Below are 15,218 nucleotides of genomic sequence, written 5' to 3' on the forward strand. Positions count from 1 at the left end.
GCAACAAACAATTGTTTACAACCTTTAAGCAGATAAAGAATTGACATTTTGTCAGGTTAACTATAGAAAACCAAACAAGTCATTCAACACCTTTGACCTTATTCACGTAATCACAAACAACATAACTTTGGAGAATTATTTGTTCTATCAAAAAATTTAGATGCTCAAAGGATCCATTTTGTTTGTGCAAATTGCAAAACAGAGTCAACTAGTGGAGTTCATCCATATATATAGGAAATTCAAGAAAATTAACTTGTATAGTTGAATCATCAATAGATTGAACTTAACAAAAATTCGCACTTCATTTTACAATTTGTAGGTGTAAGAATTTAATTTTCATTCAATATTTTTTTTCCTTTCATCCTACTTGAGCCATTGCCTGCAACACACATTAGATTTCAAAATTTGCTCTTATATTTCATCTTTACAATTTTCTGCCCTTACAACTCCTGTACATAGATGACTATGGGTATAGTGAAATTCTTATATAAGCCGTGCCAATATTGTCATGAACTAACCTTTGATATTGATTGTGAAAAGTTCCAAATAGCATAGGCGGAGGTCGAATCCCGAATTCTAGCACAAACCCATTTGACTAGGTACTATTTGTACTTATTTAGTTGGAGTAAATTTTTAAACTAGGTTCGGATGAACCCACAAGTCCATAACTACATCCGCTCATGCCTAATAGGCACACGATAGTTTAGACTTAAGAGTAGCAGCAGCTCTAAGTTGGATCCTCAAGACAAGCTTATATATAGCGTTTGTTCATAGAACCGGCTTTATTCAAGTGGAAAACTTGTTTAAACAGTTCAATCTCTTAGCTGACTGAAAGATAATACTATAGAACGTTGTGAGAGGAAAAATATTAGAGAGAAAACACCGTTCCAACACCTTCAGAAACCTGGCAGGTAATGAGGGAGGAAAGATATGTTATCCCTTATTTGATAATCTAATATTCATGTTCTATGGTATACGCTTCTTGAGGAAAGAAAAAGTTCTGGCTATAGTTTGTACACATTGAGCATTGTTCTAAAGTAAGTATCAATGGGATTTTTTCCAAAATGGCTCTGAACAACAATATCAATCTCCCATGCTTCTCAAATTCAGAAGGCAACGAATTAGATCCCGATGTGCGATGATCAACATTCAGCGATTATCTGCTTTACCATTAAGTGCCAGAGTCCTGCAGTAGATCAACAAATTTATCGGTCAGTCATAGTGGAAAGGGCATAAACAGTAATGAAAATCTGGAAGGTGACCAAAAGAAAATACGTTACAACACTTGATGGACCAAGTCCCAGTCCCCACTTATTGTTGTTGTACTTGATGGACCAAGTAGGTAAAAATTTCTAATAGATTGAGAATGTAGAAACCATGCAAGGATGTGAATTCAGAAGAAAACAGTTCAGCATCAGGATTCTAAACAAGAAACTAGCTAGGCATACCTTTGGTCGAAGTATGATCGAATTTAACCTATATATTAGGAGGATTAAATTGACAGATTGTTGCTACTAAACAGCCAAATAATACAACTTGCTCCCGAGTTCCAAATAGCATGCAATGTATGTATTTTACCAATAATTAAATACAAGTTTAATTGCTCTTTTAAAGTAACGAGCGGAGTATTTGACAGTATGATCAATTTTTTTAAAAAAATAAAAATTCCAATCAGTCAATCATCATCATTTTCAATATAATTCCATCAAATACGGTCTTCAAATTTCAGATCCAGACCAAATTAACTCTTACAGGTCTTCTGAATCTATTTAGAGCTTTTCTGGGACAAAGGACAGATCAATCGCAACAGAAAACAATCGAGCAAAAGCCAAATGCATTAAATTTCCAAGGAACTAAGCGACTAATGTATATCAAGTTATCTGCTAAAACAAACAGTTAAAACGAATTAATCGACTTATCAAAGCACTCAGACATATTACTTATCAGAATGGTAGTTACTAGTTAGCACATTTATACTGAGTCCAACAAACAACTTCAAAAAGAACGACTAGTTAGATGGCCATAGTCAAAAACTTTGTAAGACTTTCCGTCTCTCTATTATTTCTCATCAGATGTGTTGCATGGACTAATCCTTCCAACTGCCTCTTGATATTCGATCCCACTATAACGCACCGTGTAACCCATGACTTGATAAAATATGACATTGCTATGTAAAAACCAACATAGCTAAAATATATACCTAAAGCATCAGATCACCTGATGATAATATTAAAGGATGTTCTACCTGCACTATACTAAAGATTCATTATCAACTTCGTCTAATCACGTACCTCGACCTCGGATCTTCAGCGAAGAACTTAGCATATTAAATTTCTAAAAATACAGGTGCACTGTTATACAGCGATATCATGATACCATCAACTGAAAGGAAGAATGTGGGCCATCACCAAGTGTTTGGTGGCAAAATCCAGGAGCTCAGTTTCCATATTCACATAAAGTTCAAAAAAATCCATCACTACCTCAAAGACAGAAATCTTAAACTGACAGAGCAGCCTACTGCCAAATCCTCAACTGGTTCAGTTAGTCTTAAATTGATGAAGTTCACATCTGATAACCAACGTTATTAGAGCAGAAATGGAGTCATCTATGAATTAGATAAGCATAAATGAAGAGCACCAGCAGTGATCTGCTTTATCTTACATCATGATGCTCACAAGCACCGATAGAACAATGAATCAGATATTATTCATCCATGGCATTCGATCACACACCATAAAGGCTATGGGAATGTTGAGATAGTATGAATTGCCTACTGATTGGTGAAAATGACTTACTACTTGTACAAAGGAATGTACTCCTAGGAATCTTGGATTGTGACCTTTAAATAATGCAATCATAGCCTAATAGGTTAAGAAAAGATAATGCCAGATATATTTTAGAGATCCTACAAATCTGGCTTTAGTGGCATTATATTTGTAGAAAGCTTCATTATTGAAATGCAATTCCATTGAAAAAAAGAAAGAAAAAAGAAAAACAAAATCATCAAGGACTATAACAAACACGTTAAGCATACACTAGAATTCCCAATTAACTGAGAACTAAGAAACAAAAGAATGTAATACTCGTGGAAGTCCACTCCCGATACCAATCCACGTTCAGCCTGAAGACTGCAAAGTATCCCTTAGAACTTCTGCAATCTTGTCTACATCACTATAACTCTCCCATGTACTAACATCACCATTGGAAAACACACAATCTTTGAAGCCCTTAAAGTTTAACCTTCTCTCATGAATTAGCAGATCTATAAGCCATTTTGCTGCTGCATCAGACATGCATTCCACTTAGGGTTATATATACAGAAAGGCAATATCTTACAAGTTAATAATTGTAGTTGCAACAAACTTTACATTCACTTCTCATAAATTTGGACAATAGATTTGCACACAGAACATTTTACTTGCTATTCCTAAAATGTCAACCCCAGACTTTAAGAAAGTCAATAAAATAAAAAGATGTTTAAAAGGTCATAAGATGGGAGCAAAATGAACCATAGCACCTGTTGGTTCCCAATACTTCCTTTTTAGTTTGAACAAGATACTATTCCTTCACAAGAGCCGAGAGTCTCCCGGAAACAGCCTCTCTACCCTTTCGGGGTAGGGATAAGGTCTGCCTACGCTCTACTCTCCAAGACCCCACTAGTGAGATTTTACTGGGTATGTTGTTGTTGTTGTACTATTCCTTCACAAGAAAGAATATTTTTATTTTGATAAGTAAAAAAAAAAGAGCGGTCTCAAGGGTAAGAAGAGCGGGAAGAAATCCAACAAAGTTCCCACATACGTGGGTTGACATTAGGAACTTTCCTTGAGGCGATACTTACCTTTTTATGATCGAGAGTTTTTTTTTTTTTTTTTGTTTCGAAGCTCTCCAATTAAATAATAGACTCAGGTCACCAGCCAAAATTCAAACGCATAACGAGTGCCTACCACACCTCGCTTTATAATACATGTACCGTTGAACAAAGCCCCGAGGGCTACCTTGAGCCAACACTCGTTTACCCTATTTATGGAAGAATTAACTAATAGCATACAAGATGATCTTCATGCTGTATGTTATTTGCAAATGGTATTAGTTAACTAGCGAAACTAACGAAGATGTCAATGAAAGCTGAAACTATGAGGGAGCATTCTAAACAGTAAGGGCTTAAGGTTGAGCAAAAACAAGACAAATTATATAGATAATATGTAAGGAGAAGGTAGTTTGGATGGTTTAGCCATATCCTACGTATGTAGACCTTCATATGCACTCCCCATAGATTCGACACAATGATGATTAAAGGTACTAAAAGGGGAAGGGTAGATCTAAAATCACATTAAAGGGACATTGTCTCAAAATAAGTACTATCTCGGATTCACTACAAGACTTAATTAAGCACAGAAACTTATGGAATCAAAGGATCCATATTTGTTCTGCCAATTAGCTGGGATTAAAGCTCTGTTATTATTGTTACATGTATATTAGATTGGTGTTTGACAGGACTCAATGTGGGGACGTGCCTAATTTGTCAAAAGAAAATTAAAGAAAAGTACGGATATGTTAAGATTGAGAGAGCTTCTACTCAGTGAATGAGGTGACTAATTTAGAGGAACTGGCTGGGATTATGGGCTGTGGCATTGGGTCTTTCCCAACATCATACCTAGGGCTCCCCTTAGGAGCAAAGCATAAAACAATTGAAGTCTGGAATGGAGTCATTGAAAAGGTAGAAAAAGACTGGCTTCTTGGAAAATGCAGCATTTATCAATTGGGGGCAGATTAATGCTGATTAAAAGTGTCATGGACAACATTCCTACTTATATTATGTCCCTCTTCCCTATGCCAAGCAGAGTCAAAAAGCAGCTAGACAAAGCCAGAAGATCATTCCTATGGGAGGGCAATAGTGAAGATCACAAGTTTCATTTAGTCAAGTGGTCCAAAGTCATGCCTAAGCACTAAGGTGGTCTAGGAGTTAGGGATCTACAAAAGCACAATAGGAGCCTTTTATTGAAGTGGTGGTGGAGGACTACATCCCTGCCAACGCTACGGCCTGGTGAAATGCTAAGTATGGGAAGTTGGACAACTGGAGCACCAAACAAAGTAGAGCTCCACATGGAGTTGGGCCCTGGAAGTATATCAACAACTTAAAACAGGAATTCTTTCAAGAGGTATCCTTCAAAGTAGGGGATGGCAGATTTGTTAAATTCTGGAAGGATAGGTGGATCCTGCCCCAACCTTTAAAAGACACACACTCAGGCATTTTCCAGATAGCCTTGGATCCAGACTCAACAATTGCACAGAATAGAGCAGGGAACTTATGGGAACCACTCTTCAGAAGGAACCTACAGGACTGGGAACTAGAGGAACTCTTTGATCTCTTCAGAATCATTGAAGGTTCTTCCATAGACCTTCAAACTACAGACAGGCTAAGATGGGGCAACTCCAGCAAGGGTATATACACAGTGAAGGCAGGGTACAACAAACTGTGTGCACGTAATGGAATGATTGACAATTGGCCATGGAAACACATTTGGAGATCAAAGCTACCCACTAAAGTTATTTGTTTCTCCTGGATTGCCCTCAGGAATGCTACACTGACACAGGACAATCTATGCAGAAGGAGAATCCAACTGGTCAACAGATGTTACATGTGCTGCAGCAATACTGAATCAGTAAATCACCTTTTTTTGCACTGTCCAGTGGCATCTGACATCTAGAACATGTTCTTAGCAGTTTTTGGACTCAGTTGGGCAATACCTATGGACATTAGAGATGCATTTGAAGGCTGGTGCTCCTGGAAAGTTGAGAAATCCAACAAAAAAATCTGGCAAATGATCCCAGTTTGTATCTGCTGGAGTATATGGACAGAAAGGAATTCCAGATGTTTTGAAGGCATCTCAACTTCCACCAGCCGTTTGAAGTCTAAATGTCTAATGAATTTGTTTAGTTGGAGCTACCTTTCCCCTGTAAATGATGTCATTTCCCTTTTAGATTTTATTAGCTCCCTTAGCATGGCATAATGCCTCTTTTTGCTTCTGGTCTTGGCTAACTCAGGTCTTATAGGTTTTTTTGTCTTTATAGAGTTAGCCAAGGACTCACACTTTGTATTTTTCTGGCATCTTCTTGATGCATTCAATGAAACATCTCACTTCATCAAAAAAAAAAAAAAAGATTGAGAGAGCTTCTAATTTTAGTGAATCCCTCGTTTGCCTTAAAAGACAAATCATTAGTATCTGAATGAAATGGACCTGAATAAAGCAGAATGGATTCAAAGGATTCATAAGCCAGTTCCACCTATGAAGCTATTAAGACAATTATGAAGTAGTTGATCGAATGATCTCTTTGACAAGTCGTTGCCATTGAGTCAACTAGTAAGCCTTACAATCACTAGCTAATGTATTTCTTCTCATCTATATATGCTTTGATGGATATAATGGTGAGAGGTAGCAACTACCCGGTATATTAATCGAGTTATGCGCAAGCTCGCCGAACTTAATCATTTTGTTAATGGACATAATCAATCAGCAACGAATTCAGGTATACAAGCCACATTATCTCACTACACTTAGATGTCTAACATCTTAACTGCCTGCCAGAAGCAAAAAAGCCCAACAAAATACAAGCCGCATTACCCCGTTTTATAAATCTCTCATAAAACTCTACTCATCATCGCTATCACTTTTCTTTCTTCTTTTCTAACTTTCATATACAAGTCTCAGCACCATCAGTCACAATCGAAATAAACCAGCTCAGCACCTTTTAATCTATAATTGATTAAGTGACCTTTACAGATTTCATTGTCCAATCAGTTAGAATGAACCAGTTCTTGAAAGTACAATCATCTATACAATGAGTAGTGAAACTGAAACCAAAACACAATCAACAAAAAGTAAATGCTTAAAGCAAAACAGAAGCTACTTACTTCTTATGGCGACGCCCTCGTTTAGCACCCCAACCTTCAAGTTTAGCAACAGGACACCCACATTTAGACCTAAACAACAACACTGCACGTCCATTGGGGGGTGCCATTTTCCTTAACTCCGCCCTTAAACACTCATAATCCGGGTTATTCTCACTCCCACCTTTCCAAGGCAACTCGTTAATCTCTCTCACAGCTTTACTACTACTACTACTACTACTACGGCAGATCTTAAAAAACACTCTTCACCCTGCAATTGCAAGTCAAATTCCATAGCCCTTCTCAACCCTTTACACCCAGGTTTCCCACATTTCCTCGATCTAAAAAACCCGAAAAACCCACAACAGATCTCGAATGAAATCACCATCACGAAGAAAACAACGAAGAAGAACGCGTAAAAGATGTACTGGGTTGTTAAAACGTCGACGTTTAGGGTAAGTGGGTAGGGGAAAAGAAGGGAAAGGGAATTGAAGATGTAAGAGAAGTAGGAGATTATGAGGAAAGTGCCAGAGAAGAGAACAAGAACGAAGATGAGAAGATCAAGGGTAGCGGAAGGGGAGTGATTACAGAGGGAGGAGGAGGAGCAATTTGGGAAATTTGGATTTGAGGGTTTCTTTGGGGGTTTGGAGAGGGAAGAAGAAGAAGAAGGGGGGGCCATGGTAATGGAGGAAGAGAGGAGGTGATGGTGCATGTTAGAGAAAAAGGGTGGGTGGTGGGGTGGGGGAGAGTAGGGGGTGGGGTGGTGATTAGGGGGAGGGGTTTTGTTTTTCAGGTGGAAAAGAGGAAGAGGAAAGTGCGTATGATAATATTGCGGTACACGTTAGTGGCCTATGTTATCATTCGATCAATTACAAAATTTTGCCACTTTAATAATTGTTCAATAATTACAAAAAGGAAATATAATTGTCCAATAATTAAGCGTGATTACTTTTCCATATAAGAGTTATGCCTTTATTTTCAAGGAGTTTTTATTTGCAACTCTAAAATATACGTAACATTTATAATCCTCTCCATGTACTCCTTAATTCTTGTAAAAAGGATTCTCGGAATTTATGGCTTAAAATTCCAATCTATGTAATAAAAGAATTCATGAATGTGCTTGGTGTTTAAATACGTAATATATTGAGATCCACTTTTTTTAATAAGTAAAGCTTTCATTTCTTAAAATTAAAATAATATTCATATAATCTAAAACAGTCTGATGAGAAAGATGTTATTCTTTTCTACAAAAAACAATTACGCTAATTTTTTTTAATCTATGTTCATTGAAATGAATAAATAACATTCACCTTTCAACTAAATCTTTTGAACTGGAATTGAATAAGTTAATTTGTTTATTTATTTTCATTAAAATGTATAAGAAACAAAGTATTAAGTAAATCACATGTGTCATTTAAATAAGATTTATATGTTAAATGTAATTAATTATATCAGATCGAATTGTCTTTTCCATTGCTATCGTTTGATGTTATTATTATTGATGGATTTGAGTCCATTCCTTCCGGCATTTAAAGTTGGAGACATGAACCCCAAATCATTACTTTTTATTATTATTATTGTTATTATAAGATAAAAGAAAATTAATTTTCCAACCCTAATCATTAAGCGCCTTTCTCTTTCCATAATATTGCTTTGCCGAATTCCTTGTACATTTGGCCAATAGGAAAAGAAGTTGGTAAAAAGAGGAATTGCAAGATTCTAAAGTTCACTCGCAAGTCACAAGTAAGGAATACGTTGGGCCACTTGGAAGGGTGGATTAAGGGAATAATTAATAAGTTTGGTCCTCGAAATCAACCTCCACTTCCAACCAAGAGGTTGTGAGTTCGAGTCTCCCCAAGAGCAAGGTGATAAGTTCTTGGAGGAGGGAAGAATGACGGGGGTCTATTTGGAAACAGTCTCTCTACCTCAGGGTAGGGGTAAGGTCTGCGTACACACTACCCTCCCCAGACCTCACTAAGTGGGATTATACTGTGTTGTTATTGTTGTTGGTCCTGGAAATCAAGATTTTATTAGAATAACGAATTAAATTGTACGAGAAATAGACTTTAGTTAGATTCCATATTATGGGAGGTGTAATTTGGGTAAAGGACCGAATTTATGGACCTCATGTAGATTCACTTCCTCCATTGACTTTAGCATTTACTGCTTTCACACAGCTACCTATATTCACGCTCTATATATTCTTTTTCTTTTTGGTTTAGGGGGGGGGGGGAGTGTTGAGATAAGGATCAAGTTCTTTATGTTTTATACATTTATTTATTTTAGTAAAAATGAAAAAACAACGTTCAAAAAAGGATAAATTATACAAAATCCTTTACTAACCGTTAAATCGATAACCTCATACCAATAAACTAATAATAATTTTTTTTATTTCGGTCTATTGGTTAAATTGGAACTCACATACCCCTAATAAAAATACTTACTCTAGCTGCCTACAATAAATGATAAGTAATTTTTTATAACATATTAAATTAAACTCTGAGGTCGTTTGGTTTAGAACAAAATATTTTGAGATTATAATGCGGAGATTAATAACACAATTATTTAGTGCATATACTTTCATTGGTAGATACATTAAATTAAAAATAATATTGCAATTGCGGTAAAACAGTTCCAAAATTACTAATCCACGAATAAAAAATGACAAAATATGAGATAAAATAATAGCATAATTTATTCTAAAATTTTAATCCCTTATATCACCAACTAAATGATCCCTAATAATATTAATTATTTTTTACATTATTAGTGTGTATAGCTTAAACCGAAAAAGTATATTCAAATTACACATGACATACTTTCTTATCGTTCTTCCTAAAAAGATGGCTTATTTGTGTTTCAGACTCAAACAAAGAACAATTATTGCATAACATATTCGGCAATACAAAAAAAGAAAAAGAAAAATTCATGTTTTCATTTGGATCATATTTTGGTCTAGTTTGGAGCCTTCGTCTGGAGGTACAATGTGCTTTTTTTGTCACGATCCAAAACAAACTATCGTGATGGCGCCTATCGTGGAACTAGGCAAGTCAACTACTCAACCATTTCAACATAACCAAAAGCTTTGAAAAATACGGAAACAATTAATATTTAAGGAAAAACTTTTGAAAACAGAAATAAATACGCAACCCAATACAATCTTTCCCAAAACCGGGGTGTCACCGATTGCACGAGCATCTACAATGGAAGATACTCTAATACAATGTCTAAAGAATAAAAATTGAAAAACAAGTAAAGATAATGAAGGAACGTCAAGGTCTGCAAACGCCATGCAGCTACCTCGATAGTCTTCCAAGATCCTGACTCCACATTCAGCAGCCGCCATGACTAGAAGCACCTGGATCTGCACACGAGGTGCAGGGTGTATCGTGAGTACAGCCAACTCAATAAGTAACAAATCCAACCTTTGGACTAAAAGTAGTGACAACTCAACCGGTACATTTCTATATTGAAATAACAGTGCAGATATATAGGCATGCTTTCAAGTTCAACAGATAAACTCAAAACAGTAAGATAAATCAAATCTGAATGATATGAAGAATATATTCCTCTACTTCTATGTGCCAATGCACATGTTGTATGTGATGCACCATGCTGACAGCTTCATGTGCTCACACTCTCAAGTGCTCAATCACCCAGTACTGTATATGGCTAATCCGGCCCAGAGAAGATCCATCCCGGAATATATACATCAACAGACCATCAGTCACTCAGTACTGAGGTAGGGCTAATCCAGACCGTGGGGAAGATCCATCCCAGGTATATACATGCTTCGGACAAGATCCATGTCCAAAGAAGATCCCTCCATCAATATAATCAACCATGCTTAGTGGGAGTGTCTGCAGACTCCGGAGGGGCTCCTTCAGCCCAACCGCTATCATAAATCAGTATAACCGCTGTGATGTGCAGTCGGATCCCATAAATGTCACTCATAATAAGGCCCTCGGCCTCACTCAGTCATCAGTCTCTCCAGTCTCTCTCACGGGCTCACAATGTCATGAAACTAGCCCGAACATGATGATATGATGTATCAATAAATAACAACAGAGACTGAGATATGATGTGAAATGCATGAATGTGACTGAATACGAAATATTCATGAAATCAATAAGTCAACAACAAGAAACGACCACTATGGGTCCTAACAGTACCAACATATAGCTTAAACATGATCTCTAGCATGATTGACAGCTCAATTGCTTTATCACATGATGAAAACACAGATATCAATAAGATAGATCGCTATACAGTGCCATGGAATCGACCAGGTCACAATTCTCACGGTGCACGCCTGTACGCCCGTCACTTGGCATGTGCATCACCTCAACACCAATCACATAACACATAATTTGGGATTTCAACCCTCAGAACCAAGTTTAGAAGTGTTACTTACCTCAATCCGAGCGAAACTCTACTCCAACACACCTTTGCCTCGCAAATCGGCTTCCAAATGTCCCGAATCTAGCCACAAACAGTATAATATAATCAATATGGGCTAACAGAATGAATTCCACAAGAAATTACGAAGTTATAACTCAAAAATCCAAAATCGGTTCAAAGCCGGCCCTCGGGCCCACGTCTTGAAATCTGACAAAAGTCACAAAACCTGAAAGCCCATTCAACCATGGGTCTAAGCATACCAAATTTACTCAAATCCGATATCAAAATTCCAATCAAACCTCAAAAATCTAGCCTAAGAACTCTTCTTCATTTTCCTCCAGTTTTCCACCCCAAATCACAAATTTAATGGCAGAATTAAAGGCATAATCATGGAAATTAACCAAAACTAGATAGGAATCACTTATCCCAAACACCCACGTAAAAATCTCTCCAAAAAAGGCCTAATAAACCCCTTATCAAGAAGTTCTTGAAGCTGCTCCTTCAACTCCTTCAACTCAATCGGTGCCATACGGTATAGAGGAATAGAAATGGGTTGAGTGCCCAGCGACAAGTCAATACCAAAATCAATTTTCCTGTTGGGCGGCATGCCCGGCAGGTCTGCAGGAAACATATCCGGAAAATCCTGCACCACCGAAACAAAATCAATAGTAGGGGTATCAGCACTAACATCCCTAACAAAGGCCAAGTAAGATAAACAACCCTTCCCAACCATCCGCTGGGCCTTCAAATATGAAATCACCCTACTAGGAACATAGTCTAGAGAACCTCCCCACTCAATCCTTGTCAACACCGGCATCACCAGTGTCACAGTCTTAGCGTGATAATTCAAAATATCATGACATCGAGACAACCAATCCATACCCAAGATCACGTCAAAATCGACCACACTAAGCAGCAAGAGATCAACTCTAGTCTCTAATCCACCAATAGTCACTACACACGATCGGTACACACGATCCACAACAATAGTATCACCCACCAGCGTAGATACATGAACATATGAAACTAAGGACTCACAGGGCATCAATATAATGAGCAAAGTACGATAATACATATCAATAGGTGGAACTAGGGTCAAATAATACAAAGGCATCCCTGTGGCATACTGAGACAATACATGTGATCACTGTGTCTGAAGCAATATCATCTGGTCTGGCAGGAAGAGCATAAAATCGTACCTGACCGCCACCTAATCAGTCTCTCCCTCTAGGGCGACCCCTAGCTAATTGAGCTTCACCCCGAGCTGGCTGGGAGGGTGGTGAAGTAATGGGTGCTGAAGTCATAGGCTGACTCCTCTACTGAGCTGGACCTCTCGAAAGACGGGGACAATGCCTCTTGATGTGACCCAAATCTCCACACTCAAAACAACCTCTCCATGTGACTAGCGGTAGGGACTGAAGGGAGCCCCGACCACCGGGATAACTTCTGGAAGGACCCGACATAGATGAACCTTAAGCCGATGTTGCATGAGATAAACTCTGAGCTGGAGTCTCAAATAGGCGAGGATATCTGCTCCGCATCTCCTGCTTGGTCTCCTAAGTAGCCTCTTCAACTGGCTGACCTCTCCACTATACCTTCAGTGAAGCTATATACTTTGACTTTAACTTTCGAACCCGCCGATCCAAAATGGCCACCGGCTCCACATCATAAGTCATATCGCCATCTAACTGAACCGTGCTAAAATCCAAAACATGAGACGGATCGCCGACATGCTTCCGGAGCATAGAAACATGAAATACTGGATGCACACCCAACAAGCTAGGTGGCAAGGCAAACTTGTAAGCCACCCCCAATCCTCTGAAGTACCTCAAACAGCCCAATAAACCGAAAGCTCAACTTGCCCTTCTTCACGAACCTTATAACACCCTTCATGGGTAAAACCTTCAGCACAACCTTCTCCCCAACCATGTAAGCAACATCACAAACCTTCCGATCGGCGTGACTCTTCTGTCTAGACTGCATCATGCGAAGCCGATCCTGAATCAATTTAACCTTGTCCAAATCATCCTGAACCAAGTCAGTACCCAATAGCCTAGCCTCACTCGGCTCAAACCAACCCACCGGAGATCTACACCGCCTCCTTTATAAAGCCTCATACGGAGCCATCTGAATGCTTTACTAGTAACTATTGTTATAGGCAAACTCCGTGAGCGGCAAAAACTGATCCCATGAACCCCCAAAATCAATGACATAAGCACATAGCATGTCCTCCAATATCTGAATAGTGCGCTCGAACTATCCGTCTGAGGGTGAAATGCTATACTCAACTCAACCTGGGTGCCTAACTCTTGCTACACGGCTCTCCAAAACTACAATATAAACTACGTGCCTCAATTTGAAATGACGGACACTGGCACACCATGAAGGCAAATAATATCTCAGATGTAAATCTCAGCCAACCGCTCTAAAGAATAAGTAGTACAACTGGAATGAAGTGCGCAGACTTGGTCACCCGATCCATGGTGATCCGCTCCCATTTCTACTCTGGAAACTCTATCCTCTAAAGCAATCCACCCAGTCTCTGATGCTCATACTTTACCTGTTGAGAGTTAAGACACTAAGCTACAAACCCCACTATATCCTTCTTCATTCTCCTCCACCAATAGTGCTACCTCAAGTCCTGGTACATCTTTGAGGCACCCAGATGAATGGAATAGCACTAGTTGTGGGCCTCCTCAAGAATCAAATCACGTAACCCATCTACAGTGGGTACATATATCCGGCCCTGCATCCTTAACACCCCATCAACTCTAATAGTAACATCTGTGGCATCATCATGTTGAACCCTTTCCTTGAGGACAAACAAATGAGGATCATCATACTGGTGCTCTCTAATGCGATCAAATAAGGAAGATCGAGAAACCACACAAGCTAGAACCCGACTGGGCTTTGAAACATCTAATCTCACGAACTGGTTGGCCAGGGCCTAAAAATCAATTGGAAGAGGTTTCTCACCAACAGGAATGAATGCGAGGCTACCCATACTCACTGTTTTTCTACTCAAGGCATCGACCACCACATTGGCCTTCCCCAGGTGATATAAAATAGTAATATCATAGTCCTTCAGCAGCTCCAACCATCTCTGCTGCCACATATTCAGATCCTTCTATTTGAACAAGTGCTAGAAGCTCCGATGATCCGTAAACACCTCACAAGACACACCGTAGAGATAGTGCCTCCAAATCTTCAATGCATGAACATTGGTAGTCAACTCCAAATTATGAACATGGTAGTTCTTCTCATGAGGCTTCAACTGGCGCGAAGCATAAGCAATCACTCTCCCTTCCAGCATCAAAACACACCCGATACCGATTCGAGAAGCGTCACAATACACTGTATAAGAACCATAGGCTGAAGGTAGAACTAGAACTAAAGTTGTGGTCAAGACAGTCTTAAGCTTATGAAAGCTCTCCTTACACTCATCCGACCACCTGAAAAGAGCACCCTTTTGGGTCAATTTGATCAAGGGCGATGTAATAGACAAGAAACCCTGCATGAAGCGACAATAATAACTGACCAAACCTAAAAAGCTCTGCATCTCCGTAGTTGAGGACGGTCTGGGCCAACTCTAAACCGCCTCAATCTTCTTTGGATCCACCTGAATACCCTCACTGAACACCACGTGCCCCAAAAATGCCACTGAACTAAGCCAAAACTCACACTTGGGGAACTTGGCATAAAGCTTCTCCTCCCTCAACCGCTGTAACACAATCCTCAAATTCTGGGCATGCTCCTCCTGGCTACGAGAGTACACGAGGATATCATGAATGAAAACTATAACAAACGAATCGAGATAAGGCTGAAACACACTATTCATCAGATGCATGAACGCTACTGGGGCATTGGTCAGCCCAACAGACATCACAAGGAACTCATAATGACCATAACGGGTCCTGAAAGCTGTCTT

General features: G+C 38.9%; 1 non-coding gene across 1 annotated transcript; it reads right to left on the bottom strand.

Moving 5' to 3' along the window:
* Window positions 1–912: 912 nt before the first annotated feature.
* LOC107798391 (uncharacterized protein At5g19025) lies at window positions 913–7,631 on the bottom strand. The gene is made up of 2 exons (XR_012711645.1): window positions 6,914–7,631; window positions 913–1,186 (listed from the first exon to the last, which is right to left on the bottom strand). It is a non-coding gene; the product is annotated as an uncharacterized protein At5g19025 (transcript).
* Between the last annotated feature and the right edge of the window lie 7,587 nt (window positions 7,632–15,218).

The sequence above is a fragment of the Nicotiana tabacum genome, chromosome 7 (assembly GCF_000715075.1).
Source record: "Nicotiana tabacum cultivar K326 chromosome 7, ASM71507v2, whole genome shotgun sequence".
Lineage (NCBI taxonomy): Eukaryota > Viridiplantae > Streptophyta > Magnoliopsida > Solanales > Solanaceae > Nicotiana > Nicotiana tabacum.